This window comes from Chelmon rostratus, chromosome 22 (genome assembly GCF_017976325.1).
Source record: "Chelmon rostratus isolate fCheRos1 chromosome 22, fCheRos1.pri, whole genome shotgun sequence".
Lineage (NCBI taxonomy): Eukaryota > Metazoa > Chordata > Actinopteri > Chaetodontiformes > Chaetodontidae > Chelmon > Chelmon rostratus.
Window position 1 is genome coordinate 11320995 of NC_055679.1, and position 13313 is coordinate 11334307.

The following is a 13313-nucleotide window of genomic DNA, read 5'->3' on the forward strand; positions in this document are numbered from 1 at the left end:
CTAAATACTACATCTCCAGGAAACATACTAAGAATTGTCATTCCTGACAAAGCTTAAAAATAAAGCAGCTGTTGTTGCTTGTTTGTTTTTTTGCATCCTTTTTGTGCCATTTTTTAAAATGTTTTGGGTGACACATCTGAACGTATTTCCTTTTGAAATGGGATGCTGGGGTTGGAAATCAGACAGTGGAAGCCAAAGTTGTCAAATGAGAGGCAGTTCAATTTGACAGGAAAGGCAGAAAAAACTGACCGGTTGTAAAAATTGATTTGTGACATGTGCAGCATGAGGTCACCACTGCAGATGCAGCTTTTTTTTTTTTTTTCCAGAAAGCAGCACTTTTCCAGGAAAATCAAGAGACCATTTCATTGGCTCTAAAGTGGAGCATTTGTGAAATTATTTACTGTGATAGTCCAGAAAATATTCTTTCAATCAGGTGTAAATGTATCACCACTTTTAATGCATTTAATGCAATCCTGTGCTTTACAAAAGATTTTAAAAGTGGTTAAAATCAAAGTAGGAAAACAAGACTACTAGACATATATTATAAAATCTAAATGCATGGGAATACGACGCTCTATTCAATAAAAGCCTGTCTGGAAAACTGTGTTTCATAGCATGAATTAAAACATGATTGATTTCTAATAGCGCAATCCTCATTGACCATATTGACCAAAGGGCCGTAAAACTGTCTGGTCAATATAAGACTGATTCATGGATGATAGAAAACTCTGATATATGGGAACAGAGAGACCAATGACTCTTTGGATGAGTCCATAGACACACAATTTCTCTGTTCCTGTGTGTGTGTGTGTGTGTGTGTGTGTGTGTGTGTTAAGATGGATAGAGCCTTGAAGTCACTTGCTCCGTGAAGGAAGTAGTGGCTGTAGCACTAAACGTGCCTAGCCAGACCTGGTGTTAATACAAAGGCTGGGGCCAATTCATCTTCACTGACACTCACCCAATAGCACAGTAAATTACAGAGCGAGAGAGGGGGCCGGGGTGTTAAAAGACAGAGAGAGAGAGATAGAGATGAGGGAAGAGAGACAATTGGTGGAGGAGAAAGAGAGAAGGAAGAGGGATGTTGCAGAAAGGCGAGGGACCATGTGCATCCATGCAGTTCACCCAGCAGCTCACGATGAATGCAACAGAATGGGTTTAAATTCATATATCATCAATATTAGAGGTAATGAACAGCAAGACGTGTAGGGATCTAATCATGCCTCCTAGATAATAAATAAACCAATATTCCTGCAGCTGGGGAATGAATAAATCTGATAGAGAAAGGCTGGGTGAAACTATAATAGCAAGGCAGAAAGGTTAAGAAATACACTTTCTTGCTCCAAACCACTGCCAGTAATCATTTTTCGTAACACGTATTTCCTGCATCATTGATGGAACAGAACCGGCCATAAAAGTCGCCTTGGCAGGAGGTGCTGGCATTAACGATGGATCCTCAAGCCAGAAGGCCTCTTTGCCAGACATACAAACAGCCCGGAAAAAAAGTGGACACATGCCTTGGAGGACCAAATAAATCAAGCTCACCTCGCGTTCTTATCTGGTGTTAAAAACCTCTCCCCTCTCAATCAGTGAACAAAGTCTCCTAGGGGCTGCCGAAGGAGATTGCCACAGTCTACACACTGTTTATAGAATTAAACTAACTTTAAGAACTGATCACTTTTTAGCTGTGCTCTCTGCGAGGGGCGCAGAGTGCAGTGTAGAGACAGTGCAGTGAAGATTGTGAGAGATTTGCGTAATTCAGTTTAACGTAAAAGGCAAATTCTTTGGAGAAGTGTTCAGTACTTGATGATAAAGAAGGCCTTAGGTGCTAGAAGCCTTTTTTTGGTCCTGTTCATCCATCAGGCATTGCTTTCAGGTTACATCACAGACAGCTGTCATTTCATCTGCTGCCACTGAAAGGTCATCGAAAAACAAAGTCAAAGTTGAAACAGATCAAATTTTGAGTGCAGCGACGGTGTTTTCCGTCTTCACCTGCTCATCCAGATGCAAAGAAATTCTCCTGCCGACCACGTGTAGAGAGCCTACAGATGGTGCAAACATGCACTTATTTTTCATTCAACCTTCATTTAACCAGGAAGTCTTTATGAGCGTTAAATAGATATCACATAGTTACATAACACGTATATTTAGCACAACAAGGTACAAAAGTAAAATGAATCAATTTAGGCTATTTTCAGCAGGACATGCCTTGAAATAATTTTCTATATTTGATACAAAGCGTCCTTGAGCCTGGCACTAAATTCTCAGCTGCTGAAAGGTTGCATCACTGTGGCTCACCCTGGTCACTGACCTCTGCACTCTGGAGAGGAGGGAGCAGGACTAATTAGAGAACTAATTAGCCCTTTGGGATAACACAAGCATGCACATAGCACACACAGAAGCACGCAGTCATTACTTTTTCTGTTATAAAAGCAGATGTTCCTCCTACTACAAAATGTCCTTCAACAAGAATAGATAACAAAATGAAACTTTTATGTGGCGGCATATTGCATTTTCACTGCTACTCCAGTTATTCTAGCCAATCATCATTTCATAACTACCAGTGAGGAGTGTGTCCCATATAGCCAGCATTGGCAGCAGCTACTGGCAGCTAAAACATATTCCTGTTTGCCAGGAAGTACATTCAAGACCAATGGAGCCAGCACAGTGCCCACGTTTGGACAGGAAACCAGAGGACTCATGTTCAGGTTGTATTTTTGTGTGTGTGTGTGTGTATTGGGCAGCTGACCAGTCTAGTGTTTTAATTGGCCTCTGAAAAGACATGGAGCCGGCGACAGACAGTGATGTGTGCAAATTCAGGAAGGTGTACAGGTGCTGCTGACTAGTAAATAGAAGGGTTGGTTGACACGGCCTGAAATCTATGTTCTGATATATTGTTAGAGTTAAACTGGTGCGCATGAATGCATGATATTTCCTGTCTGATGCTGATTCATTGCTTATTTATATGTCCTGATTTATTACAATACGACCAGTTCCAGATTATGGACTTCTGGACATTCTTTCTTTTCCACTTTAGCTGGTACCCCTTCTGTGTAGGTGGGATTCTTGGCTGATTGTCATAGCAATGCCGGATGAAACTGCCATGACATCAACTTCAACGCGATACAAATGCAGCAACAATGGAAGACATCTTTTCTTTTTGAGATCCTTTCATCTGCAACCAAAACAGAGGAATATTTGCACTTTGTCAACTGGCCAGGGCATGGTTTTGTGGGCTTTAAAATTGGGATTGGGTAAATTTTAAAAATTGCAGTTGCAATTGGCGATCAGTGTGAAGGATGTCGGTGTAAGTGACAATTCTCTCTGACCAATCAGTGGTCTACACACACACACTCGGAACATCAGTTCAGCTCACGTGGAACCTCGACCGAAGTGATAGCAAAAAAAGTGGCACACACCGGGTACCATCCACAGCTTTTTCCAGTGAAAAAACAAAAAAGAACAATTCCAAATGTGTTGAGTTGAGCCACGCTGTACCATGCAGTGGAAATACGGCAAAAGATTCAGACAAGTTTCAAATATGGGTACATTTGGATCGGTGAAATACCATACTCATGTCAGCATCATCACCTTACAAAGCTGATATATATCACTATGTTCACCATCCACTTTCTGTTTGATGCAGGATAGGTAATGTAGAGTGGGTATATCAGAGCTTCTTTTGTTGAAAACAGCTGCCTACTATGGTTGGAAGTGAGGTTGATGAGAGAGGTGTGAGTCAGCTAAAACAGTGAAGTTGCAGGTGTGACACTACAACAGTGAGCTGAAATCCTTGCAGTTGTATATTGGTATTACAGAGGGGAGTTTCTTCTCTCACAACTGGTCTTTGGCCAAATACAGACACCAGCTGCAGAGAGCGTTTTACCAGATAACAGACAAGTTTAATTTTGGCTTGATGTTGCTCATGGAATCATGGTTAATTAGTGGCAGCTGAAATGATCTGCCGCCGTCGATGTTGGTCATTTTAACCTGTGAGAGCGATGGTTAGCACAGGCTAAAATGGAGAAGCGGCTGCTTGAATGTTCTGATATAGATTCATTAGCGTTGGAGATTAGTGAATCTGTAGTCTGGGTGTCAGAACTCAAGAGTCACTCGCACAGGTGCGGCTAAATTTCTCACATTCACACACTCTCATGTGCAGTGAAATGCTGCACGGTGGAGCCAGATGATTCACATGCTCATTAGCAGCACAATTTGTGTGTGTGTGACTGTGTGTGTGTGTCAACGATGATTCAGTCCATGTAAGGAAGCAGCCAAGTAATTATATGCTGTGTGCAAACAAATACACAGCCCCCCCGCCAGTTCAGAACCCCCTCCACACCCTTTTACTCCCCAAACCTCCCTCTTTCTGTCTGTCTGGAAAATTACCGCTGGTGTCTTCCAAAGGAAACATTTTTGCTCTCTCACAACAGCTTCCACTAATGAACAGACACTAACTTGGAAAACACTGCACTGATTTCCCATTCCATGTCTCGAGGATTTACCTTAACCTTGACCGTACAACATGTCATTTTTACCTCGTGAGGACCATCTTTTTCTCCCCAAATGTGGACAGATTTTCGTCCTACAATGAGAGCAATGCAAGTGCACACACTCAAACATGTGTGGACATACAGCCATATGCACAGGCATATTCTACACACACACACACACGCGCACACAAAGCCAGCCGCTACGAGAGCTGCCACAGGGAATAGATTGGAAATGAAAGCCGAGCGAGGGAGACGTGAGGAGAAAAAAAGGAAAAAAAAAGAGGGAGGAGAAAAGCCCATGTGGCAGAGGGAGATTCTCATCTTCACTGAAATCAGCTGATCCCTCCCTCCCTCCACTGCTCCAGCTTTTTTTTTCTCACATCTCTCCCTCAGTCTCTCCCCCTTCCACCTCCCTCCATACCTCCCTGTCCTCTGCCTCCCTCTTTCTCCTCCTTTCTCCTACCTTTATCTTTTTCCCACCAACCTCTTCTCTATTTCTCTTGCCACCTCCCCTCTCTCTCTCTCCACTGTCTCCTGGCCCTCCCCTCCCTCTTTATCTCTCTCTCTCTCTCCCTCCCTCTCTCTCTCGGCTTTCACTCTTTCGCATTATCGCTCTCTGTGTATTCCACCTCCCTCATCCTCTCTGTCACAGTGTGAGAGCTGCAGGCAGACAGAGGCAGCATACACTAATGTTACTATATTTGACAAGACACACACACACATGCTATCCTGCCACATGCACGACTGCACACACATACGGAAAAGAAGAAGAAGGGGAGGTGGGGGCACACACACACACACACGTACACAGACACACCGGAAAGACAGCCCTCAAGTGTACATGTGTGGATAAACACACACACACACAAACACACTCTGACGCGTGCTGAGTGCAGGAATCACAAACATAGCGACACACAGAAGGGCTAGCGCGTGACGCCAGCAACCTAACGCCGTTGTCTCTCTTTCTCGCTCTCTCTCTCTCACACACACACACACTCCGTCTCTCTCTTTCTCACACACACTCACGCCTCTCAGACACACACGGCAGTGCACAAGCCAGTGAACAGGACGGCGCTGGACGTACCATTCATATAGGGAATAGAACCGAAGAAAAGGATTAACTATCTCCATCCCTCTCCCCTCCACGGACCTTATCCTCTCCTCCCTCCTCTTGTGTCTCTAAGACTCTCTTCACCTCATTTTTTCTACAATCCCTCTTTTTTTTCTACACAATCCCTCCTTTTTCCACAATTCATTGGTGGGTCGCTGGGGGGATTGTCTGTACAGAAAGAAGGATTATTCTTACATTATTCATTTGACCAGGATCTTCAATGTATGGATATCTTTAACTGAAGGGGTGACTGTTTTTCTATGTTTTGTCCTGTGAGAGATTTTTGATTTTTTTTTTATTATTATTATTTATTTTTGGGATATTTTGTGGGGATGGCTTGTGGCAGAAAGCTATAAGGCTGGTGTTGTCTGAGATATCTGGTCAAAAGGTAAGTCCGTTTGTGGTGTTAGTTCTCTTCTCGTCACTCTCACACACTTCGTTTCAATGTAGCTGCTCCTCGTCTCATTTTACGACTGAAATTAAAGACGCACAATGTCACACAAAGTAGACTGCAGACACAGACAGACTTGCCTTTTTTCCACAAACACATGAGCATTTTTGATGGGGCCAAAGGTGCATGCTGTGAGGAGGTGGATGCTGAAAATGTCAGCCCTTAACCTGTTTCCTGGATATGCGAAACGTGCACATTCACCGGAATTTTTCGGGCTGTGGTTTTGGGGCAAAGCTTGCAGAGGTGGGTAGAGGAAGAAGGTGAGAGCATCAGTGGTGTATTTACACATAAGCATAGGCGTATGATTCAAGGAATTTTTTAGTTATTTATTTTTAACAGCTTGACGCGAAAGAAGTATGCAGACACAGACAGGCAGCAGTAATGCATTCCAGTGACACAAGTGTGAAAGAACTTAAGAGAAACAATATGCAGTGATGATACTTTGAAATAACAACATACTCTGCAGGGCATAAACTTGAAATGGTTTGGTCTAAACATATGAACATGATAACAGGAAAGAATGCAGGGCATTGTTTTGTTTTTTTTCCTGCCACAAGCCACTTAATTTTAAAAGAAAAGTAATTCTTATGGTAACTCTTTGCCTGCTTGTACCAGACCTCTTGATGTATATTCTGTTGGCATCTGGCCTAGCCAAGGTTAACAGGGCAAAAGCAAATACATCAGATGTACCACCCAAAGATGTATTAAAATTGCATGAGGTACTCAAACACCGCACCCCATGTATTCCAGTAAAAGCTGCTCACCCTGCGAAAATGCCCCCAAAAAGTTTGGTCCACTTTCTGCTCCCATACCACAGCATGTCTTTATCTAGCCGTCTGGCTGACTGACCACATACGGCTATCTTCACACAGCCACTCCTACCAGATATTACGGCCTAAAAGTTAAGATATTGAGAATCTCAATAATAATCCAGTCTGCATGATGCTCAGGAAAGGTTTCACCAGGTCCATTTATTTTGCAATCATCTCTAAACGCCAAAGAGTCATGTGACCTGCACCTGACCAAAATTACTGCACATCACAGTGCTACCTCATCTCTGGGAGCTGGATCTGCTTGCCTAATGATAGAGTACTAGATGTCTTCTGTTATACCTCCACTTTAATAACAGTACAATTATTATCTAATTATTTACCACTTTTTCCTCAAGGCTTTATCGTAAACTACATAGACAACCTCAACCACAAAGAAAGCTACAGTTCCAAATGTGAATACACAAGCAGTAATATTTTTGGATTTATTTGGCTGCCATCAGTCTTGCCTTGCTTCTTTGTCTTACTTGTATGTTTCTCTTCCCTTGGAGGATCTTATGTAATTTAAATCAATCTGAAACCCTTGATAGGTTCTATTACTTGCTGTCCTGTTGATTCTCAGTCTGATGCCCACTGTGTAGTGTGCTGCTGTTGTTTTAGCTGCTGTAAAAAAACACTCTGTATACTCCAACCTTGTTTTTAAAGAGGTGTTATATAAAAATGATTGACTTGCAAGAGCTGCACTGTGATTATACGATAATGCAGTGGGTGTGAGGCACTCCACCCTAATGTCTTCAAGGCTCTTGTGCCTCTCTGCATTAGCTATCAATTAATGGGAATTATCTAAATGTCCTCTTAGTAATGCTGATGCACCCTAACATAAACCTGGAGAAAACAACAATTATTACCAAACAGCTCTATGGTTAGCACTGTACTTTGACATGTCTACTGCATACATAGCTAACATCTGAGACCGGTCTGACAACTCTTGCAAAAGTGCTCATCCAGTCGTTTCCTGGGCGATATTATTGATGCACTTAAACAAACAACAAATCTTAAAATGACATACATAATGACATACATATTCCATTTACTCCCAAGTACTGGATTATTGTTAAAAAAGTGCATTTTTCTGTAAACTACTCGCTTCAGTTAAAATTATTAGTAAAAATGTCACATCTAACTGACAACAGTTGCTAAATCCTATTCCCACTGAAGGCAGAACTGACCATATATTGCACTGAAGCATGTTGTAGGTAGACCTTATTTATCTTGAACTTGTTTAGTCTTTTTTTTTCAAACCAACAAATTCCAAACCATTTTCTTTCAGCATTTGCTCTCGTACCAGTACACGCCTGGCATGTGACATGTGCTCAAGCTTACGTGTCCGTGTATGTCTGAACGTGTATGTGTGTGTTTCTGGAGACATGCACACTGTTTATGCACAGTGTGTGTCTGCATACCTACATGCATGTGTAATTACATATCTGTAAATATTTTTGCACCATGTGCCTGTCAACACATATGTGCCGCTACTTGTCAAGCTATCGGCATGTGCTAAGGTGAGTGTGTGTGTGTGTGTGTGTGTGTGTGTGTGTGTGGGGGGGTTAAGTGTGTTGTGTTGCCCCAACCTCTCCCCTCCTCTATGCAGGAAAGCCATTAAAAATTGATTTAGGGGAGCTTGGCTGTCTCTCTCTGCCTTTGTTAGCAACCTGCGCTGTTACACACACACACACACGCAAACAGATGGACCTAGAACATACATCAGCAGGTACGTGCTCTATCCTGTCAGATATGACTTTTTGATTTATTTTTTTCAATGTGTTTTTGGTTTTTTTGCAAGTTATCTGGCATTGATAGGGGCTTTAAGTAAACACAAGCCAACTTCCAAATGCTGCTGTGTGTGTGAGTATAGAGAGAGTAGGGGTAGGGCTAAAGGTGAATGACTGGGCTGTGTGTTTACAGCTGTGATGTCACTCATTCAGTGGTCACACACCCACTCATTCAGTGGTCACACACTTGGAGACTTATCCTAACCATAACCAGTACTTGATTAACCCTAATCGGTGAATGAAATGATTTACATGATAGGGACTTGTGTTTTGTTCCTATAAGGAAGGCTAGTCCCCACAATGTGACTGCGTACATATTTATGTCCCCAGAACAAGAGTAATACATGTTCACACACACACACACACACACACACACACACACACACACACACACACACACACACACACACACACACCTGCTTTCACACATGGCTGGACGTTTTCTTGTGTGCAGGTGGATTTCAATTTGGTGGCAAATTGGACAGAATTCCAGCCATATTGATTAGAAACTATTAGTCAAGCCAAGTAGACTTGTCACAAGAACGACGAAATACTAATAATAATACTGAAAAATGGGCTCAAGTGGGCGAACTGGGCAAAGATGTGCGCACATATGCAAGTACACTCACACACACACACACAAACACACACACACACACCCAAGCACACAGCCTCCTGTTCAGAGTGCAGCAGGATTTAAGCTTCTCTGACCCGGTGTTTCGGTTACTCTGTAGAAATGCCTTCAGTGTAGGAAGGATTTAATTAACCCATTGCTTGTTGAAGCATCAAAATAAGAGTGAATGGCTGTTTTTCTACATTGACTTCAACCGGAAGTTAACTTATTTAGACTGTGTCTTTCACTTTGTCATAAACATGTGGGGGGAAACCCAAGTGGACCAAGCACAGTTGCTGGTCTCTACTTGTTATCTGAGCCCCCAGGGTGTGTGGTTGAATTGTGGAGGAAATGCACGTTGGGGGCTTTGCATGAAGCTTCTGCAACACCCCGCAGAGTATAAATCCGGCTTAAGTGCAGACAGGAAACAGTTAGTGGAATAAACAGAATGAAAAAATAGGATGGAACGAGGAGAGGACAGAGGAGCCCAGAGGATGGGAGGAGGTGTTACTTGATTCCCCAACATGCGGGCCACTTTGGCATCCGAGTATTTACACGTGTGTTGGCGAACGTGGACATGGGTGCATGTGTGGATTTTGGCTGCCCCTCTGTCCAGGTCAAACTGGTAAAAAAAGCTTGCTGAGAATAGCCTGACACCCATTCAACATGATGGGAACTGCGGAGGTGACCTTCTGTTACACCTCCAATACATAATTTATGTGTGCATGGTTGTGCACATGATGGAACTTTTGGCACATTTCAACACATTTTTCATCCCCTCTCATCCATGTATAAAAAATCCAAAACAATCAGAAGCAAGCAATTAACAATGAGATGTAAACAAAAGGCTAACAAACAGCAATCAGTATTTGGCTATTAACTTGATATAAGCTTTGTTCAGCCTTTTCCGTCAAGGCAGACAATTAGAACGACTGACTAATTTTACGTTCTGCTCGTAAAGCAACTCGCTGCTTCCCAGCCAAACTGTTTTACTCCACAAAATGAATCAAAATAAACACACACAAAGCCATGAATCATTTGACAAATGGCCAACATTGCAAACCAAGGCAACACTTCCAGTCCTAAAGCTGAAACAGGAATTAAAGATTGATTTCACAAAGCTTGCAAATAGCTGCAGAAATATTTAATTTGATGAACAACTATGACAACAGGAAAACAGCATTCATCCCAATGTGTCGAAAATGCTTTGTAAATGTTCTACAGTGCACGAGTGAAATGATAAACCGGACAGGGAAAAAAAGAAAAACGTCTAATAAATCATTAATAATAAATAAATCAAAATAAATAAATAAAAACTTGAAGCAGAGAGAGGAGTCCAAATTCCTTGAGTTCCTTGCATTTCTCATCCGCGCTTCTGAATTTTCAAGTGACGCTCATGCGCTCATTTAACAAGAACAACTCAAATTTCCCACAAGAGCCAGAGTAATGTGACTTTAATCACATGCAGGAAACCCATCTGCCGAAAATCCTACACGTCTGCGTTCCTTTGTCAGGGAGCGACAAGGGAGAGACCGAAATGAGAGAGATGCGAGGGAGAGATGGGAGTAGTGAATATTGAAAGATGAAGGTCATAAAGAAAGAGAAAAGACAGGAAGATAGAAGAGGAGATGTAGGAGAGGAGAAGAGGAAGTGAGGAAGCAGGGAGTGCAGAGGGAGTATAAAGAAAGAGGGGACAGCTGATAGATTAGAGAAGTGTTTTATATTTTGTTCAGTGTCTGGCAGGTACTAATAGCAATAATGATAACACAAATAGCACCACTGGGGCGCACAAACACAACCCCACACTTAGCACACACACACACACACACACACACACACACCAAAATACAGGAGGCTGTGGAGGAGAATTTTAATGTCCTCTCTGCTGCACTTATATTTACCTCCCCTCCCCTTTCTGGCATTTACTGCCTCGCCTATATTTTCTTTTTATCCTTTCATCACTGTCTCTTTTCTACACCTCCTTTCCTCAACATCACCCTCTCTCCTATTTCACCTCTTCCCCCACTTCCTTCTCCTGTCCTCCAGTTTCCACTGACTCATATATAACCAGTGGTAAATAACTTGCTGACACTCTGAACAGATTGATGAGTGTTACTTTTGGAAGTTACTGCAGCTACTGTCCACCTGCTTGGCTATATGTAAATCTTCATTTAGATCCATCTCTTATGTTTTCTTCTTTCTTTTCTTGCCACACATCTACTTTATCCTACTACTCTACTATAATTCTTGCAAATTTACATTATCATTGCACATGCATTGACAAATGAGCGCCAACACAGACAGAAATGCACATTCAACTTCATGGCAAAACGAGCCGTGGAGGAAAAACCATGCTTGCGTTTCTGAGTTTTCTCCACAAACAGCTAACCATTGAACAACAGCATAATCTGATTAGTGCGATATTTCACACACTGCTGATTGGGTTTCGATGACACTTTGGGAAAAGACGCATCTCACAGCAGCACTCCAGCATTTTCAAAATTACACTGATTGGCCCAGGGGGTGGGTGCGAGTCAACAGCGTGCATCAGTCATGTTGTGTTGAGTTTCCAAAGAGCTTTCTCCCATGGTAATTTTCTACTCGTAAAAACCTATTTTCACTGTAATGACTCAACAGTGACAAGAAGACTCATCTTTTTCAAAGCATGTGGGATATGTTTCATTACACTACTGTAATTGGAATGGGTCATTCCTTTTTCAACTTTTTTTTTAATGAAGAGAAAAGTGGTCTTATGTCTGCGTTCTCCATAATTTGCCATTTACTGACCAACATATACAGAAAACAAAATGACAACAGCTAACAAGAGAAAAAACAATGCCATAACTAAATAAATTAGGTAACAACGGCAACACATTGTTTTCTTTTGCACCACAATTTGCCAAAACTGACATTTTAGATGAGTCAAAGGCAAAGAGGTTTTCTGCAGGTTTGCTTGCAAGCCAAGAGTCATTGTACAATTGATTTCCTTCGCTGGAAAGGCTTGTTGATTTGATGAGGTGGACCACATGAATGAACCTCAGAGACTTCTGAGCTGACATTATGTACGCAAAAGATTTGACACCATAATCTCTAAAAACCTAGAAATTTCAGGTGCTTCATGTAATCTCAAAGTGACGTTTTTGTCACTGTTTACTCGGCAGGCACTGCACTCAGTTTAGGTCGACTATAGCTGTGTTACCTTTATTTATTCAGTGAAGATTTCAATGAGTGTCTGCAGCACCTCCACCCCTTTGTTACCTTGCTCATGGGTAGTTTGGCAGCGTCACACACTCACACACACAAACAGACACAGTATCTCTTGTCATTATTCTTCCCATTAATTCATTTCACTCTCTCTTCTATTTTTGTTCCCTCCAGATGTCTGTATTTCCCAGTTAATGCCTTTTTCCTCTCACTACCTTTTCTCCTCCTCTCTCTCTTCCTGTGTCATTCTCACTTTGTCTCTCACTCCTTGTCAGTCTCTGTGCCAGACAGTAGCAGTAGGGGGTCTGTCTGTGGGAAAGGCAAAATGATTGTGTAAACTGCCACAGACACACACATCTATTATTTATGCCTATGAAATACCAGGGGGCAGTTTTTGATGCTTGCGCATGCATACACGCACACATACACACACAAGGGAACATGGGCGCAGACACACGCATACAAAGACACTTTAATGTATGCAAAAAAAAGTCTCACAACATGGGCATGCACACACACACAGAGCGCCCCGCTGCTTTAGCCTTCACTGCTGCTGGCATATATGGGTGTGTGTATGTGCACATTAGTTTGTGAAGCTCTGTGCAGTAACAAATTGATGTGATACTGCCTCAGAATTTGGATTTTAAATATCTGAGAGTGCAAATAGAAGAAAATTGCTCTATTTCATCTGTGCTTATTATATATGTTTCTATCTACCTGTGTGTCTCACTCATCTTTTAACTCCCTCTCCAGGTGTTTTGGTGGAGCTTTTCACAGTTGCCGCCCTAGTGGAGGCTGTGAGCATGGCGGCTTGACGACCCCATATTCCCTCCCCTCCA

General features: G+C 42.3%; 1 protein-coding gene across 1 annotated transcript in view; it reads right to left on the bottom strand.

Annotated features, from left to right (window-relative positions):
• cacna2d4a (calcium channel, voltage-dependent, alpha 2/delta subunit 4a) overlaps positions 1-13313 on the bottom strand; it is an 82436-nt gene that overhangs the window by 24982 nt on the left and 44141 nt on the right. The gene's annotated exons all lie outside the window — the stretch shown is intronic.